The sequence below is a fragment of the Notolabrus celidotus genome, chromosome 13 (genome assembly GCF_009762535.1).
Source record: "Notolabrus celidotus isolate fNotCel1 chromosome 13, fNotCel1.pri, whole genome shotgun sequence".
Taxonomy (NCBI): domain Eukaryota; kingdom Metazoa; phylum Chordata; class Actinopteri; order Labriformes; family Labridae; genus Notolabrus; species Notolabrus celidotus.
In genome coordinates, this window is record NC_048284.1 from 5,457,848 (window position 1) to 5,478,313 (window position 20,466).

Consider the following 20,466-nt stretch of genomic DNA (forward strand, 5'->3'; position numbering starts at 1 on the left):
CATGCAATCGATGTTTGTTGACTGACGTGACCTGACTCCAAATATGACGTCACAGACACAGTCACAGTAAGACGAGATAACAGACTCAATGAGCTCAACATTACAGATCTTTAGGTGTTGAAAAATGAGGGACCAAGATCTTGATAGAACCAGGTTTTGATCCCCACCCTAAGTGCTGAAAGCAGCCGAGTCACGCAGACGAAACTGCTGCCGAACCACAAAGTTACAGAATCATCCGCTCTGAATGAAATGAGTGTGAATGACACTGCGGCAAGGTTACAGTCTTCAAATGTTATTGATGAATCCAGACCAGGACGCACAGGTCTGAGTCTTTTATGTGAAACGTGAAACTGCTGCTGAAGGAGGGCTGTGCAAAGCAGCTGGTCTGACAGCGAGCTGGACTACACTTTTTCTAAAAGAGCATCTTTAGGTCATCTAAATGATTCAGGTATGACCCTAAAGATGAAAGTTTGGATGGTCCTTACTTCCTCGAAGGCCTGCTGGAGGGTGAAGACGAAATGTAAAGTTAGATTGAGTTTAACTCTGCAGTCAGGGGGCAAAGACTTCTGCAAACTAACAGGAGAAAACAGATCAGTGAGAGTCTTCACAAGTACAGAAATACAACTCTGAGTGTGTGTGAGTGTGTGTGTGTGTTTTCCATTTGGCCTGCAGCCAGCAGTTCACCCGGCTGATCTGAAGCAAAACAAGAAGACAAGCTGAGCGTGCTGGTGGCAGCATTTAGCTGTCACTCTCAATATCCCAGTCACACACAAACAACGCAAACACACACACACACTCATGAGCAGAACTGCTCTCGTATTTCTCACACACAATGCTCTGCCTAATTAGGGTTGTAATGTGAACAAAGGCAGCAGTCATTCGGATCTACCACAGCAGACCTCTGAAGATCGAGTGCAGACAGCAAACCTCTTAGTGAAGTCATGTGGGGGTCCTTCGTTTGTCTCTCTATTCCTCTCACACACACATGCACGGATGCAAATTGTTAAACCCTTGCAGACAAAACATTCAAGCATGCACAGAAAAAAAAAACCCTCTCACGATAGAAGCTACTTGAAGATAACACGGGAATATGTAACATCTTATTTTTCACTTACAGCATGCAGCGTCTTTCTCCTCCTGATATTTAAAGTCTCACAGCACCACAAGCTCTATTTCTTTGTTTTGGCCTCTGGTTTAAACAAAGCCTCAGATTGTTATTTCTCATAAAAGCTGCAGGAACACTCTTCGCTTTCATTCAGGTAAAGTCGGTAAACTAGAGCTACTAAATGCCATTTACTTCCTGTATTAAGCTTTATAAAGGGGATGACAGAGAGCAGGTTCAACCAGAGGTCACGAAAATGGAATATCAATCAATCAATCATCAATCAATCTTTATTTGTATAGCTCCAAATCACAACAAACGTTATCTCAAGACGCTTTTACAAACATAGGAGGTCTAGACCACTCTATGTCAAATTATGAACAGAGACCCAACTTCAAGACAGGGTAAGACTCAGTCTGACCCCACCTTAATCCATCATGAGCATTGCACATCGCAGTATTTAGCTAGTTACAGTGGTGAGGAAAAACTTCCTTTAACAGGCAGAAACCTCAGGCAGAACCAGACTCATGTTAGACAGCCATCATGCCTTGACCGAGTTGGGTCTGGAAAGACAGATAGAGGGGAGTAAGAGAGAGAGGTGATAGTGATGAGACGAGTCGTAGAAGCTGTTGCCGCTGGAGTCCAGCACGTCCGTATCAGCTGGAGTCCAGATCGTCCGCAGCAGGAGGACGTCTACGGCAGCTCAGAGGAATCTACGAGACAAGGGAGCTCAGGGACTCCAGAAAGGTCTATGGTTAGTAACTTTAATGGGACAGGCAGAGTTAAAGTAAGTGATGAAGGGGTTGGGGGGAAGGGGGTGAGCTAGGATCCCAGTGTGTCAGTGCGCCAGTTCCCCCGGCAGTCTAGGCCTATAGCAGCATAACAAAAGCTGGTCCAAGCCTGATCCAGCTCTAACTATAAGCTTTATCAAAAAGGAAAGTTTTAAGCCTACTCTTAAAAGTGGAGAGGGTGTCTGCCTCCTGGACCCTGACTGGTAGATGATTCCAAAGGAGAGGGGCCTGATAACTGAAGGTTCTACCTCCCATACTACTTTTAGAGATTTTAGGTACAACTAGCAAGCCTGCATGTTGGGAGCGTAGAGTTCTAGAGGGGTAATAGGGCACTATGAGCTCTTTAAGATACGAGGGTGCCTGATTTTTAAGGGCTTTGTAGGTTAAAAGAAGGATTTTAAATTCTATTCTACATTTTATTGGGAGCCAGTGAAGAGAAGCTAACACTGGAGAAATGTGCTGTTGTATTGTAACATATTGTATCATGTCTTATTGTATTGTATCTTATTACCCGGCTTTCTCACTGATCTTCCGGCTGTGTAAGGAGCTTGATTCTGATTGGTCAAAACCCTTTGACAACAGTTATTAACTTTCACTAACATGAGCAACGCCAGAGGCAAACTGATCACACGTCATGTCAAATCAATCCATGGTAAAGTGTAAAGAGTTCCGGCACATTTAGCTTCTGCTTGTTGACACCATAGACCGTAAAGGGAGGTAAAACCATTAGCTTTCGTTAGCATCAAAACAAGGTGGCTAAAATGTTGTCTAGCCATCTTAGCAAAGGCAGCTAAGGGTCTTGTCTCACCCCATCAGGATTCTATTTCCCATAACTACCTGCTAACCAAACATTATCCCTTACATATTGCATTGTGTCCTATCGCATGGTCAAATGACATTGGTTAGAACCAATCCCTGACTCTTTCAAGAGACATTTTTCAAAATATGTTGAAATATTCGGTTAAGAGGTTGTATTAATTAGGGTTTGTTTAGTTGTCAACCCTATGCCAACATTAAAATGCTCTCCTTTGATAAAAGAAGAGAAGTTTTGTTCAGTTCCTCGAGTTCTGTCTCTCAACAAAGTGTTTGAAGGTAACTGCGTTTGTTTCTTTGAATTTCAGTTTACCTGATATGAGATTTTCCCGTGCCCACATGTGTGGAGTGGAAAACTGTACGAGTTTCTCATAAGACGCTGGGATGGGCTTGGTTAACTTATTGGCTCACACACACATCTAGATATAAAGAACACACAGACACACACACTCAAACACACACACACACACACACAGGCGCGTCCCTGTTCTCCTGCCAGTAATGAAGCAGATAATAAGCTGCTTCACGCTCTGCTGTAGCAAAACCAAAATCAAAACACTGTTGATTTAAGAATCAAAATGCGTACACTCATGGGTTTTTCATCTTCCATGCTCTGTGGCAATGATGAGGTGGAGCTTCAGTGTGTGTGTGTGTGTGTGTGTGTGTGTGTCGGAGCTGTATATCAGACGCCTGAGGAGCAGGCTGTGAGTTTTCTGGGTGGCGTTGAGAATCCATTCCCCGTGCCTCCCTCCTCATTTCAGCCCTCTCTATTTCCAAGAAATGAGTCTCTGACTTCGACACTGATGTCATCAAAAAAAGAGTAATTTGAAATTAAGCTGAACTTGTGAGGAAAAGAAAAGAAGCAAGAAAGAAAACATGCACATATTTTTGATTTTGGAAGGACCTCAAACACCCTGAGAATGTGAACTGAGGTCACAGTTGTACTTTGTGTTTTAAATCAAAAGCTATTCTGTGTTTTTTAAATCACTGTTAAAGTCTATGATGAAAATCAAAGACACATCCTTGTGTCATTTAGTCTGCCAAGGGAGTGAAGCTTCATAAAAGATTTTACTCCTTATTGATTTTCCAGGTTTAAGGCTTTGAGCTGAGCCAACTCCTCTGCTGAATAACATCCTGGAGTCTGATATTTTAGACTAACTGTGTAATAAACTGCTTTTTTAAAACAGTATTAAACATGGCTTTGTTATGTGAATAAACCTCAACACATTTCGATTTATTTAGCACCTTTCATACATTCAAGCATGCAGCACAAAGTGCTTCACAAAAAAAGAACAGAGAGGAAGAAAATAATAGCAATATGTAAAATGATACAAGGCTAAAACAAGAGAGAGGAAAGTGGTATGAAATACTTAAAAATAAAATAAAATCATAACAATAAAATCTGATAAATATCAGACATTTTTTTTACAATACAATCAATAAAATAAAATCATTAAAATGTAATAAATCAAATTAAATCAGATAAATATCTGAAAAATAAAATAATGGTAATAATGCAGTCCAGGGCTAAAAAGAAATGACTCCAAGTTAAAAGCCAAATTCAAAATGTAAGTCTTGAGTTTACTTTTAAAAACACCCAGAGAAAACAAGAAGACAATTATAATAATAAAACCAGTTCCAAAATTATTTTGTGTTTTTTGTCAGTGTAAATGAAGGAGATTGTTGTCCTTGTTCTCCTCTTGAGGGAGCCTGTGCATTGAATAGCTTTATAACATTTTCAACATAGTGACTGTTGTGCACATTACTGTATCCAAGTTTACTGTTTACCAACTTCTGAAGAAAACTGAGGCCATTAAGAGCATTGAAGGTCAATAATAAGATCTACAAATCAGATCTAAAGCTTACTGGGAGTCAGCACAGGGAGGCTAAAGTCTGGCAGGTGAGTTTTATACAATATGGAGCTGACCCATAGATTTTTGTTAAGGCAGGTGAGGAGGCTGCAGTGATAATCAAGGTGCAAGGAGATGAAGGCATGAACAATTTGTCTCTGTCTTTGAAGGAGAAGGAAAGGCTGGTTAATAGCACATTTAAGCAACAACATGGTACACAGTGTGACACGAGAGACTACCATCCAGGAGGATTCTGCTTTAGAAGTCATGGCTAAATACCACCAGATCCGTCTCCAATCAGAGGTTTCTATTCTAGTCAATGTGTTAACTTCCACTGGATCCACTCCATTGCGTTCCGGCTCCATCGCTGATCCGGCAGCTCGGAGTCCTCCGGATCAGATACACAAGACTTCTATTTTTGCCGGATGCCGGAGCATGACGCATCACTCTCAACAGAGCAGATGGAGCGGGACAGGAAGTCAGGCACCAAAACAAAATGAAAACATCCGGTTAATTTTCAGAATAAAACACTCTGTGTTATCACCAGATCGTATTTCACTTAACTACAACAACAAACCGTCATGATGAGCGGAGCCAGGCCTGGAGTCAACAGGTCAGAGGACCATAAAGAGACAAACCCGACACAGATCTGGTGGCTTCACAATGTCAGATCTGCACGGATGAAGTACCAGGACATGCCCCCCTTTGCAATGTCTTTGAGCCTTCTTGATAACATCATATGTCTCATAATGCACCACAGTTAAGATCTTGTATGCAAAATAACATGCCTTGACATGATGTCTTTGCAAAGACAGATTCAACTCTCACTCAAGACTCTTTTCCATCCTCCTTTCACCCCTTAGATATTCAATTCAATTCAAACCTTTATTTATTCTCGAAAAGACATTGAGGTTTCCCTCATTTCCAATGTCGTCGAGATCACAGTTAGATTAGAAACAACAAACAAACAAACAAACAAACACAATCATACACAAAATAATAGATTAATTAAAACAGATACAGTTTGAGACACAGTGGTCAGAGATCAAGGTCTTGAATTCTGCAAGAGATGGAAAGGATCTCAGCTTCAAAGTCTGTTGGAGGGTATTCCATGATTTAGGAGCATCAATGGAGAATGCTGATCGACCCAGTTCAGTATTTATTCGTGGTACTTTCAGAATGAGCCAATCGGAAGAGCGAGTCCCATAGGATCCGCAAATCCACTCCAACAAGTGTGTAAGGTAGGTGGGGAGCTTTCCAACAAGCGCTTTAAAAATAAATAAAAGCCAGTGTTTGTTCATATACACTACCAGTCAAAAGTTTAGACACACCTTCTCATTCAATGGTTTTCATTTATTTTAATTATTTTCAACATTGTAGTTTAATACTGAAGACATCAAATCTATGAAATAATCTGGTTTTACCATAATCTGGATTACAACAGTAGTCAAACAGGGCTATCCATTGTGTACTAACCCTACCTCTGAACAACACAACTGATGGTCTCAAACAAATTAAGAAGGCAAGTCATTCTACAAATGAACTCTTGACAAGGCTCATGTTCATTAGAAACCATTCCAGGAGACCACTTCATGAAGCAGACTGAGAGAATACCAAGAGTGTGCAAAGCTGTCATGAAGGAAAAAGGAGGCTACTTTACAGCATCTAAAATCTAAAACATATTCTGCTTTGTTTAACACTTTTGTGTTCATTAAATGATTCCATATATGTTCTTTCATATGTTTGATGTCTTTGGTATTAATCTACAGTGTTTCAAATAAATCAAAAAACCCTTGAATGAGAAGGTGTCTCCAAACTTTTGACTGGTAGTGTGTCTAAATAAAAAATAAAGTTTGCTGACTTGTTGATGTCATAAATGTAGCTCTAGCGAAAGTTCAGACAGGAAGACAATAAGCAATCACAGCAGTTGTCTAACTCTCTCTCCCTCATTCAATAGCTCACCCGCTTCCAGCTGCACGCTCCGGAGCTGTCATTGGTTAATCAGCAGCTGCGTCATCCAATAGCTCAGTGGCGCGCCCTTATCGTCAGCCTATCAACTCTCTGCGGTCTTTTTAAATGTGTCTCTCTCTCCTGCTAGTTCCTTCTTGTATTGATGGTGCGCACCCCTCCACCTCCCCATCTCCACCTGGTCTCTGCGAGTCTTCATTTCCTTGGGTCGCCAACCACCACCACCAGTGTCTGGACTCTAGGGGGATTTCTTCAGCTGCCAAATTCATGCATCCTACGCTCATAACATTATCCCCATAGAGTCCTTACGCCAGATATTTCTGTCACGTTCCATCATTCATTCAGTTGTAATAAATACCTTTAATATTCAAATTGTGTCTCTCCTGATTGAACTGTATATCAGCCGGTGAGTTGAATTCAGGTTTTGGATGTTTGTTTTCATGTTTAAAATCTTGATTGGTGCTCAGTGGAACAATACACACATGTGATTGTGATTGATCTCAAATGGAGTGTTGTGAAAGTGTGGCTTAAAAAATATCTCATCTCCTTCTTCTAATGTTCCAATGATTGAAAATTAAAAGATATACAACACACTACACATGTCTTCTGTGTGTGAGCTATGGATGTTGTTATGGCAGCTTTCTATGGGTGTACAAAGTGTTACTGACACATGGAGACAATAGTATGTTTGTTCTTGTGTCTCAGTGAAATGTGTACGTTGGTTTCTATTCATTCCACAAGTTTATTCTGAAAGCCTCCTGATAATTGCTTAACATCATAAATGCTGTTTTCTCCTGCGCTTAAATGTTATTGAACTGACATCTAATGACACACCACCATTGAAACATTACAGTGAATAGAAATCATGCACTTGTATGGAGGTAAATGTTTGTTATTGATGGTATCCAGTTATGAATTGAGGCTTCTGTTTGTTTGTATTGAAAATCATGTCATCTGGATGTGTTTTTAAATACTCTGTCTGCCAGGATTTGATGTTTCCTCTGTGTGGAATAATCCATGTCAACCTAGCGGGACGTGTTTGTGAATGTGTTTGCATGTCTCTCTGCAGGGAGGTGAAAAAGTCTCTTCACCTCGAGACATCTGTTTGCACAAACTCTTTCCCATATTCTATCTCTCTCTCTCTCTCTCACTCCCTCTATTGCACCAAAAACATCATTAAATATTGTCGAGAAGCAAAATGTGGTTAAAAAATGTGACAAAAAATAACAGTTTATGGGAAACATTACCCGAGGTGAAGGTCTGTGTGATACAGTCTGTTAAAAGTCGTGTTTGTTGTTCAGATCTCTCTTGTTTTGCAGCACATTAATGCTCTACTTTGGAAATCCATTTGCTCTCTCTGTCTGTCTCTCTCTCTCTCTCTCTCTCTCTGTTGAGCCAGCATGTTCACAACACAACTGTAACAAATGTAAAACTGCAAAATCCATCACTTGAATTTAATTTTACATCATATTTTAAACATTTTGAGGACATTGCTTTGAAGGAGTGATAATTAACCTTGCAAAACAGATGTTAATCAGCCAGATTCCACATCTGTCATCAGACGGATCTATCTTGCAAAGCTTTAACCTGATAGGCCAGAGTATGATTGGATCAGTCAGTGTCGTTTTGGGAGAAAGAGCTACGGGTGTGACAAGCTAGAAGAAACTAAGAGCCGGTAAATAACGGCGACCCATGAGAATAGTGATGTGTCGGTTGCGACCGATCCGGTTCTAAGAGCCGGCTCTTTGAAGTGAACGATGGGAACCGGCTCCTGACTGAAAGACGTTTTTTTTTTTTTTTTTTCGGCTTTTTCTGTTAAAGCCTCACGTGATTGGTCAAGATTGACGTGTCTACATTGAGAAGAACGGGGAGGGGAGGGGTTACAGACACACACAGCACAGTGAGCACACCAACAGGGAGAACGTGCACAACAGAGAGAACACACTGGAAAGGTGAGAAAACAAGTGACTGCAGGAAACACAGGAAACTTTAGACACATTGAAACGCCATTGACTGTTTAAAGGCAGAGTGTAGACTGTGAAGGTGAAAGTGTCATCAATCAGGGTCCACAAAAAACATGCAAAGACACATTAGAAGTGTCTGTGAAGGATCTCAGTCATCCAGGTCATGGACATTAGAACTGATTATCCATCAGTGCATTAAGTGAAGAATAAAGACAGTGAAGGGAACCTGCTGTTAATGAAGGTGTTTAAAAGTTTATAAATAATATACATGCAGTTAGAGATTGGACCTTTTTGTCTAATTGTGATGAGTCTTGTTTTTGTACTTTATAATACATTTTTGTAGCACTCTGCTCCATGTTGAGTAAATAAATAAAGCCTCATAAATAATATACATTTTGATATAATGTATGTTTTTTACATTAGTTACTCATTTTACATTGTTTTATATAATACAGTCATTTAAACAAGAAAAAATCTGAGGAGCCACTTGGAAGCCAAAAGAGCCGGATCTTTGCAGTGAACCTATCCAAAAGAATCAGCTCTTCAAAAAGAGCCGGAATTCCCATCATTACATGAGATGTTTGGGGTGGATTCAGCTATAGCGACAACACAACAACAACAACAACAATAATAATAATAATAATAATAAACAATAATAATAATAATATTAATAATAAAAACAATAACAACCATAACAATAACAATGATAATAATTATAATAATTATAATAATTATACAGTAAATAATAATAACTTGTATTTATATAGCAGCTTTAAAAACAAATGTTTCCAAAGGGCTTTGACAAACAAAGCTTGGCAGAATTCAGGAGGATGAAGGAATAAACCTTTAGCAGACAGGGCGAGTGTAGAAAATTCCAACAATGCAGAAAAATTTAAAAAATACAAAGCAAAAAGTTGAAAAGAATAAATGCAAATTAGATAGAATAAAGTGATGAAATAGTAGACCAATAAATCATTGTCATAGAGGTTTTAAAGAAAGAGGTTTTAAGAAGACGACATCACATCCAGGAAATAGAAAAGGATAGATTAAGAACATTAGCATTTTAAATTAAAAAGGAATTAAAATAATAATCAAATGAATAAATTCAGATTAATTAGTCATTTTTTTTTTTTTTTTTTAAAGCGATTAAAAAAAGAATTGAAAGTCAGTCTTAAGAAAAGACTGGGAAAGAAAAGAAAAATAAGAGCAGAAGCATCTAATGCACAAATTAACTTTACACGAACAGCTTCCTGTTGAGCTTGCATCTTGTAATTTGCTCCTTGTTGGTGGTGTCGTACATTTTACTGCTCTGATTGGCCCGTAATGAATGTGACACACAGAAGGTCCTTTCCACCCCCTCGCTTTTTGTGTTTTCTTAAAGGTTCTGCTCTGTTTCTTCTTTTTTCTTTAATCCCATACTATTCTGTCCCTTTTGGCACACTGTAGTTAAAGCTGCCGCAGTTTCTTCCTGCTTCTTTCTGCTACTGTGATGGAGAATAACAGCATCACTACTTCTGAATGCCTCGTTTCACTTTAAAATAACTTCTGTTGTCCAGATGGAAAGTAATATGCATACATGTGAAGCTAAGCTAAAAAAAAATAACCTCTAACAGCGCTAATAAACTCTAAAAATGTATCAAGAAAACCTCACTCAGTTTCCTTGCAAGCTTTCAATCATACCTCTCAATAAAACTCTGCAGATGGAGTTTATCTGTGAAGACACCTTTTTATTGGTCAAACTTCTGCTGTATCATATCCCTCTTTAACATCACCTGCAAGCCTCAGTCTCAAAAGTAAAAACTATCAAAGTGGGTGAATCTCTAAAAAGCTCCTGTCCTCCAATCAATGCCACTTTGAGCAATAAAATCCTTGTTTGAATGCTATATCTGGATTTCCTTGAAGCTTGTGTCATAACTCAGTACCCGGACGGTGTTGGGACAGCCACTCAAGTCTGGCAGCATTAATCCAGGTGTGTAGGTGTGTGTGTGAGTGTGTGTGTGTTGCGTGGCATTCGTCAGTCTCCAGTGAGGGTTTAAAGAGGGATTGAATTAGAGGAAGGAGTGCTTTCAAGTAGGGATCAGGCTAAAGCTGGGTCTCTGAGGGTCATTACTCAATAGCCATTGAGTGACATCAGGACCCCTGAAATGCAGCAGACAGCAGGCAGAGAGGCAGCTCCAAATACAGTATAATGAGAGCAGGGGTGTGTGTATGATAATTACTGTCACGTATAATAGGATAATCAATGCAATAACTTTCACAACTTTCTTTAACCTACTGAGACATTTGACATCAGTCTGCTCAAATGTTTATAACTTCTAGGTGCCTCAACTTTGTCTGACTGCATGCCTTGTTTCATGTTATTCAGTTTTATCATTCTTTTATTGAACGTTTTTTTGAACATTTTCTTTTATCTGCTGGTTTTATGGACTCTCTGTGAGACAGGAACAGTCTGAATTCAATTGTTAAGGTCTGATGCAAAATCATTGGAGTACAGCAGCAAGATCTGAGCTCCCTTTGGAGGAAATGTGTTGTCAACAAAGCCAAAGGCATATTAGGCAAACCTGGACACATTTTAGCCAAGGAGTTCTCTTTAATGCCCTTAAATAAATATGGCAAAGTGAAGTGCTGAAAAAAAGCCCCAGTAGAGTGTACACCTAAACTGAGACGAGTACGTGGGTCGGGTTTTTCAAAATTGGCTACATTTCATGACAGAACTGGCCCCGTCTGCAGAAATCTATTGCCTAGCTTGCATGCTGTTTCTCACCTGCAAAACTTGGCATTTTAATATGGGCCCTAATGGGGATCCTCTGCTTTTGCATCCAGCCTCAAGTGGACACTCAAGGAACTGCAGTTTTTTGCACTTCCAGTGATTGAAAAAATCAAAATAAAATATATAATGACTAAACAAAAGGCAGAAATTGATTGATTTAGAGAACAGACTAGTGCAAACCGATTGCAATACAATTTATAGAAGGGGAAATAGTTAAGAAATAAGTAAATAAAAGATAAGACATGACTAGTTCTCAAGACAACTAAAACTCATCGACTTTGGACTCCTACAGGCCAGGAGGTTGATATCTTTATACTGGAGGAAAGTGGACGTGCACTCAATGCATATGTGGGTGAAGGAGATGGCATCATGCATTGTATTGGAACGACTTACTTATATTGTCAGAAGAAAGGGGGGAGATTCTCAAGAAATTTGGTCACCTTTAATTGAATTTATTGGACGTTACAAATCGAATTAGTTGAAAAATGGTGCTGTGTTGTGTATTTACATATTCTATTTAACTACTATTATTATGTTTTGCCTTTTTTAATCATTAATGTATTACTCTATTGTATTTACTCATTTTAATGTATTTATTTGGAGGGATTATGTTGTTGGTGTACTGTAGATTTTATGTCAGTTGTACCATTAGTATTTGTCTTGTCACATAAAACACAATAAATATATTGTTGAAAAAAAAAAAAAAAGACATGACTAGTTAAGACAATAAAAAAGGACAAGATAAAAGACTGAGATAATAAAAGCGCTAAAATAGCACAAGGAAATTGTTAGTTAGATAATAAAAATTGAAGAGTGTTAGAATGACCCTTTAGCGGCTGGATGATACAGCAGGCATGACGAACAAAATCACAGGCGGTGGTTCAGGTGTACCACAAACGGGTTTATTGAACAAACAGCCACAGACAGATTATAACTGGCACCTTTTATAGTGTGGCACTAATTGGCATCCTGGACCAAACCATCTGGAGGTGTTCACAAATTATTTATTCTGCTCTCCATTAACTTAGACACCTTCCCCTGTTCCTGACTTTATGTCACCAATATTAACCACATTTTATACTTCCCACATTTCCTAAAATACATCTAAAACATGCCCTTTAATTGATTCCCCTGCACCGCTAAATTCAGACTCCCCCCTGACCAATTTGTGCTCTGGTCCCACCCCGGAACCTTTATGTGGGTGTCCGTTCCTCGGGGAATCTTTTAACCGGAACACCCTGGAGCGGACACAGAACAGCAACCCCAGGTAAGTCAAACAAACAATTTCGACCTATTTGCACTACTGCCCTGGCACACTTTAACGTTAATACAACCACGCACATATTCATAAACACTGCACACATGATTACTTATTGCTGACGTTAAACATCGTCTCGCGGAACCTTCTAACTCTCCTCTCTTCTCCAGGTGGAGCAGCACCCCCCCGCCGGCAACCCCCGGACAACTACACGTCAACCACACACTATGGTTTGCCTAACTCCGGCTTAATTCCTTAATCAATAAATAATAACAACAACAACAAATGTGCAAAAACGCAATGTGCAAATGTACTGTGCAAAGATTGCTAATAAAGTGCAAAGTGCCATCAATACTGTGTGTTGTTTATTAAAGTGCCGTGAGCCCAAACCCTTGTGCAATATTTACAACACAACAGCCGTCCGTCATGAGTAACGAAGGGCTCTTCGTTACAAAGAGTTAAAAATGTATAAAACAATAAAATATTAAAATAAACATAAAGTGACTTTGGCATTGGCTTCATGTTTCCAGACCACCTTTTAAGTAATTCCATGTTTAAGGCGTGTTTGCATGAAAGAGACAATCTTTGTTTTTGTGTGTATATAATCTCTCTCTCTTGATTATTGTTGCCCTGCAGTTTCTCATTAAAGGGGCCGAGCTGAGCGGCATCTGTTGTGGCTAGTACAATTACAAGTGACATAGAACTCACACAAATCCACTTAAAAAAACCTGAAATATCCCTTTAAGCCTTTCTTTTGCAACGTCCCCTCCTCATAACCAGCTTACAGTTACCTTCAGTTGCATACACATACAAGTTTGGGTTACCTTTGCCCTGTCACCAGGTTACCCATATTTCCTTATTTTGGTGCAGATCAACATAAAAGAAGTAAGATGCGTCTGAAAAATTATGTCTTGAGTGTTTCTTCTGCTGGCGTTCTGATACTTTTGCCATCATGATCTTTGTGTTCTTGAAACCAGCTCTGAACATAAACACGACTCCAACATACAAGGAAGGATGATGTGTGGAGAATCATTCTTAGAAAAAGAGAACCTATGATGATTGATCATATTCATCACCTTACATTCCATCAGTCACCAGTCATTGCACCATTCTCCCCTCCAAATGCTGCCAGCTGTAAGTGGTTTTAAGTATTAGTTTCAGGGGGTTTGGTGGTTTGATGTTGCTTGTGCTGGGAAGTAATCTCTTCTATGACTTCATTAAGCTGTAACCGCTCCTGATGCATGTCAGTTTAAGGCAGCAGCAGATTATTTTCAAAAATCCCATCAGACATGCCCGTGGCTGTGACTGCAGCTGTCTGAATGTGTTATTAGCTAGTTTTAGAGCCAGTGAAGAAAATAAACATTGAATGGTTGGACGAGAGAGGAGGGGAGGTAGAGATGAGAGTGTCTAGTTCACAGGAAGATCCTGAACTCCTATATCCAATGTTAAATGTTACTTTTAAATATTAAACCTCTATCATGGCAATAGTAAGATTACTATGACTACTCAAATTCATTATCCTATTATCTCACAGACTATCATATTAAATAGATGATAACTGTTTCTCAAGCTCCTTCAAAGTTCGACTTCCTGTTTCTAAAAGATTGTTGTGCAGTCGTTTGCACAATATCTCCAAGCTGTGGTTTCAGTGTTTTCACACACATCAGTGCTGAATAATGCATGTTTCATTGTGGTGACCGCTGCATGCAGAGCCATCAAGTTCACACTACAAGGCAATTTAACCACCATGAGATAATGTGTGAGAGGTTAACTCACAGATAAATTGTCAATACTGTAATTTTATTCATATTTTAAAGCTTTTAAGTTCATTGCTAAGTCTGTAACTCACTTTTAAAATGCTATATTAACAAGATCTAACCATACCAACTCAACTTTTGTTAGGTTGTTGGATATATTTTAGTCAACTGAACAATTAATTGTTGGTCATCCTCTCTAGTCGGCACCAGAATTACTAGGTGGTTAAACAAACTATTATCATATTGATTATTATAAGCCTGAAATGCCGGTCATATGTTGTGTCCAAGCTGTAGCGCAGCCACCTGTCATTAGCCTGGTCTGCAGGTAAAGGCTACTGCCATAATGCTACAATTCTCTACTACCTGGATGTAAACAAGCACAGATGACAGATGGTACCCAGTAGCATGACAGGGTTTGGCAATATTTTTTAACCACTTGACTGGAGCAATGCATAACCAGCACAGGCATGTGGATGTCCTGCAAGGAGGACTGGAAGTTGGGGGTGCTAGATCTGCTCACCTTAGACACATTATGCAAACTAATTAGACATTGTTTACACGCAGAATCTATGATTATTTGTTTATACACATGAAGAGACTGCTTAATTTTGACTGTTTTCTGAGTAAGACAGCCAGTTGGAATTTAAATTGAATTTAAATGAAACGACTAAGAAATTAGTCACTAAGAGCATTCCTTATTGAATCCATTGTCACTTTCAACACAACAGCCTGGTTTGATGCAATGAATTACATTCATCTTAACCCTCTCAACAAGGTTATAAGAATGAGCAGTAAAGTCACAAGTCTGGACCTGAAACTACTGGGCAGCATCCACAGATGAAGGACTACAAACTGAAGGACTACAAACTAGTGATGGGAAGTTCGGCTCTTTTCAGAGAGCCGGCTCTTTTGACTCCGCTCCCAAAAAAGAGCCGGCTCTTTCGACTCCCAAACGGGTTAGGGTTAGGATTAGGGTTAGGGTTAGGGTTAGGGTTAGGGGTTAGGGTTAGGGTTAGGGTTAGGGTTAGGGGGTTAGGGTTAGGGTTAGGATTAGGGTTAGGGTTAGGATTAGGGGTAGGTTAGGGTTAGGGTTAGGGTTAGGGTTAAGGTTAAGGTTAAGGTTAAGGTTAAGGTTAAGGTTAGGGTTAGGGTTAGGGTTAGGGTTAGGATTAGGGTTAGGGTTAGGGTTAGGGTTAAGGTTATGATTAGGGATAGGGTTAGGGTTAGGGTTAGGATTAGGATTAGGGTTAGGGTTAGGGTTAGGGTTACGATTAGGGTTAGGGTTAGGGTTAGGATTAGGGTTAGGGTTAGGGTTAGGGTTAGGATTAGGGTTAGGATTAGGGATAGGTTAGGCTTAGGGTTAGGATTAGGGTTAGGGTTAGGGTTAGGATTAGGGTTAGGGTTAGGGTTAGGGTTAGGATTAGGGTTAGGGTTAGGGTTAGGGTTAGGATTAGGGTTAGGATTAGGGTTAGGGTTAGGGTTAGGATTAGGATTAGGTTTAGGGTTAGGGTTAGGGTTAGGGTTACGATTAGGGTTAGGGTTAGGGTTAGGATTAGGGTTAGGGTTAGGGTTAGGGTTAGGGATAGGATTAGGGTTAGGGTTAGGGTTAGGGTTAGGGTTAGGGTTAGGATTAGGGTTAGGGTTAGGATTAGGGATAGGATTAGGGATAGGTTAGGCTTAGGGTTAGGATTAGGGTTAGGGTTAGGGTTAGGATTAGGGTTAGGGTTAGGGTTAGGGTTAGGGTTAGGATTAGGGTTAGGGTTAGGGTTAGGGTTAGGGTTAGGATTAGGGTTAGGATTAGGATTAGGGTTAGGGTTAGGGTTAGGGTTAGGGTTAGGATTAGGGTTAGGGTTAGGGTTAGGATTAGGGTTAGGATTAGGATTAGGGTTAGGGTTAGGGTTAGGGTTAGGATTAGGGTTAGGGTTAGGGTTAGGGTTAGGGTTAGGATTAGGGTTAGGATTAGGATTAGGGTTAGGGTTAGGGTTAGGGTTAGGATTAGGGTTAGGGTTAGGGTTAGGGTTAGGGTTAGGGTTACGATTAGGGTTAGGGTTAGGGTTACGATTAGGGTTAGGGTTAGGGTTAGAACCAGAACTAAATTTAAGCAAACCGAACCAGAGTCTAACTCTAGCAAACAGAACCAGAACCAAACACAAGCAAACAGAGCCAAACTCAAGCAAACAGAACCGGAACCGAACCAGAACCAAACTCAAGCTAACCAAACCAGAACTGAACCAGAAACGAACCAGAACCCAACCAGAACCGAACTCAAGAAAACAGAACCGAATCAGAAGCGAACCAGAACCAAACTCAAGCTAACCGAACCAGAACTGAACCAGAACCGAACAAGAACAGAACCAGGATCGAACCAGAACCAGACCTGAACTTAAGAAAACCGAACCAGAACCGAACCAGAACCGAACCAGAACCAAACTCAAGCTAACCGAACCAGAACCGAACCAGAACCGAACCAGAACCGAACTCAAGAAAACAGAACCGAACCAGAACCGAACCAGAACCGAACCAGAACCAAACTCAGGCTAACCGAACCAGAACTGAACCAGAACCGAACAAGAACCGAACCAGGACCGAACCAGAACCAGACCTGAACTTAAGAAAACAGAACCAGAACCGAACCAAAACCGAACCAAAACCGAACCAGAACCGAACCAGAACTGAACCAAACAGAACCGGAACCGAACCAGAACCGAACTCAAGAAAACAGAACCGAACCAGAACCGAACCAGAACCGAACCAGAACCGAACCAGAACCGAACCAAACTCAGGCAAACAGAACCGGAACCGAACCAGAACCAAACTCAATCTAACCTAACCAGAACCGAACCACAACCAGAACCGAACTCAAGAAAACCGAACCAGAACCGAACCAGAACCAAACTTAAGCAAACCGAACCAGAACCGAACCAGAACCAAGTCAAGCAAACAGAACCAGAACCAAACTCTAGCAAACATTATTAATGTCTTCAGGTTGGCATTGAGAAAAATCAGATGCCTCAGCTTGGATGGGCTGATCTGATTTCTCCTCTCGGTGAGAATTTGCCCCGTCTTTGAGAAGAACCCTAACCCTAACCCTCTCAGAAGGAACAGATGAAGCCACGATACACAGCCTCCCCTCCATCACCTGTATCCTATATCCTCACATGTGATTGGCCGCATGGCCGCCATGCTGACCAATCAAAACAAAGTTCTGCTGTGAGCAGACCTGGGGCTGAGCACTGTGAGAGCTGAGCAGCAAAAGGAAAAAAATGGGAGCTGGCTCTCTCTCGATGCGAGCCGGCTCTTCTGATTCACTATAAAGCATCGGCTCTCAGAACCGCAGCTTTTGATCATGACACATCACTACTACAAACACTACACACAGCAAATAGAGCCTTCCACCTTACAGACACAGATACAGGTCTCTGCTTTTAAAGACTAAGATACTGTGTAAAGCTCTGTGCCCATTTCCAACAGACTCATTAGAGCCTACAGTCAGAGTGCTGGACCTGTTTTTGATTTATCTATTGAGGCTTTAACTCTCTCTGATTCTGAGTGGTGGCATCTTCTACTGTTTGCCTCATCTGCCTTTTGATGTCATCCACTCTGTAGTCTGTCCAGCTTTGTCTTGTGTTTGCATGTAGATCCTCACTAACATCAGGGTGAGCAAGACCCCTTTGCATCTAGGTTTTGCTCGTTCTGTCAGGATTCTAGTTTTCAAGATATCCCTTACTTGGAATCTCGATAAGGTGTGACAAGACCAAGAAGGACTGTCCCAGTGACACCGCTTCAGGAGCAGTACAGCACCTTGCTTGAACAAAACTGTATTCAAACCGCCAAATAGTAGAAAAGTCTTTGTGTTATAAAACAGAAGTGAACAGAAGTTTTTTTTTTTTTTTTAAGTGCAGAGAAAAGAGGATGCTTCAGTGAGTGTGTTTCGGCTGATGTGTAGAATTTGCATCCCTCTGAGAGTTTGCAGCTTCAGTGAGAGTCGACTGAGTTCAGTGAGACAGCAGAGAGGGGCTTAGACCAGGATCAAACACAGACCCTGAGCTTGTGGATTCTTATTGTATGTTGTTGGATAATTCAGTAACAGTCACTCACTGCTTGACATGCTACTGTGTAGATTGTCGAATGAAAGGAACTACATGATGGATAATGTAATCAGAAGGGAAGGACTTTGATGGAAAGATAAGAGTATGGCATGGTTTAGTCCAGAAGAGCACAAAGAAGAACCACTTGTGCATGAACAAAAATACATGGGGGCTTTTCTCTGAGCCTACTTAATGCCTCAAAGCCCATTCCTTGAATTTCTTTTATATGTGTGTATGCTGAATGTTGCTTTTGTTGTGCAGTGTTTAGGCCATGCAGTCAATTCTCATTGTGTATTTCAGCTGATTATCCTGATATTGTTTGTTATGCTACATACAGTTGATCTTAAAATACCCATCCTGCTTTAGACAGATATTAGAACTATAATCAATATATAATATGAATAAAATAACACTTTAAAACTGTGTAGTATCTGATAAAGAGGCCAATCAATAACATCCATGTCCCCACTTCTCTTATCTGTCTCTGAACGTTCTCACCGTGAGTTCCTCTGAGTGTCAGAAGAGGAACCAGAGCCCGGGGGAGGTGATAAGATCATAATCAAGCTGTTTACACTGATAGAGTGAGAACTTTGCACTGTCATTGCCTCATTCTGATCAAATTAACCAGAGAGAATCACACGAGTGCAAACCACTACACACACTCCCATGACACAGAGCAAGAAGGGGAAGTAGAAGTGCTTTCAGGGAGTTTCATAGTAGTGTGAGAAATACTAATGTGAAAATCATGCTGAAGGTGGAAATGTTTGAATATGATACACTTTGGATCAGATGCAGAAATTGTGTGAATTTCAAAACTGACATGAGCGAAATGATGACTCGGGAGCAATCCAAAGAGACTAAAGAGGACCAGATGAATAAAACTGCACCATTAAGTCTGAGCAACAAAGTCCATAGTGTCCTTCAATAACTGGGAAGACCAACAGTGGTCATCTTTCCTCTTAAACTTGAGTCTTGCTGCTGCAAAGGCAGAAATGATACACCACACATGCTCTGTTCTTCACTCATATACTTGCAGAAAGAACAACAACAAACATTTCTACACTGGGACTCAACAGGCTCAAACCAAAGCAAACAATGAGAACAGCAAAACTCAACTTCAGAAATTGCTACAGGTCAATGAACTCTTCTTTCTGGGGTCTGCAAGGGAAAGAGTTTTCCTCTTGTTCATAAGAAGGGTTCAAACTTCAGATATGTGGAGGGGAGATCGTAAAACATGTCTGTAGTGGCATATTTCTTGGTCCAGTTTAAAAAAATGTACCTTGGAGCTGATCTGTACTTCTGATTCTTGTCCACCGTCATTCATAAAGAATAATAATCCTGCTCACAGGTCTGCTGTTCATTCTCTGTTTATTCCAGAAGTTAAATCTTCCCCCATTCCTCTTAGTTTTTCCAAACACACCTGTGACTCCAGCCCTATATGCAGTGGCGGTTCTGGGGAGGGGCCAACATGGGCCAGTGCCCCTGTAAAACTGAACCTGGACCCCCCTGTGGCCCCCCCTCCACACCAAACAAATATTATGCTATAATAAAAAGCTTCAGTATCGCGCCGATGTTACAGGCAGAACACATGCATGTGGCACTTGGTTCCAGTCCCTTAGAGCGCTAAGAGACTCATGTTGAGTTTAAACAGCCAAACACCTGCTGTCAGTCTGCATTTTGATCTAGTACACAGTAGTATATATGTCTAGTATATAGGGATGCAGTGATGTTTTGCCAGTTTGTTCTCAGTCCTTGCCCTTCTCAGTCTCTTTTGTCAGGGTTGAATGTGTCCCTCTGACAACACCCTTGACCCCAGCCTTGCCCCCCCCCCCCCCAGTAAAATTGGTCTAGAACCGCCACTGCCTATATGATTACTGGCCCCACCCAAAAACAAACCAGGTAAAGATCCTCAACTTAATATAACCTCCTATTATCCTTGGGGTCAATTGGACCCCATTCAATGTTTAACGTCTCTAAATCAATGATTAACATAATTTTTTTGCCTTCATATTTCATGACTTTTCCTAATTTAATGGGGACAACTGGGAAAACATCAAATTCAAATGTTGATATCTTCCTATTTCCTGTAAAAAAAAAAATTACAC

The 20,466-nt window shown here is 40.5% G+C and overlaps 1 protein-coding gene across 1 annotated transcript in view; it reads right to left on the reverse strand.

Moving 5' to 3' along the window:
- Positions 1-20,466, reverse strand: part of LOC117823771 (exostosin-1) — a 316,856-nt gene that overhangs the window by 124,970 nt on the left and 171,420 nt on the right. The window lies entirely within an intron of this gene.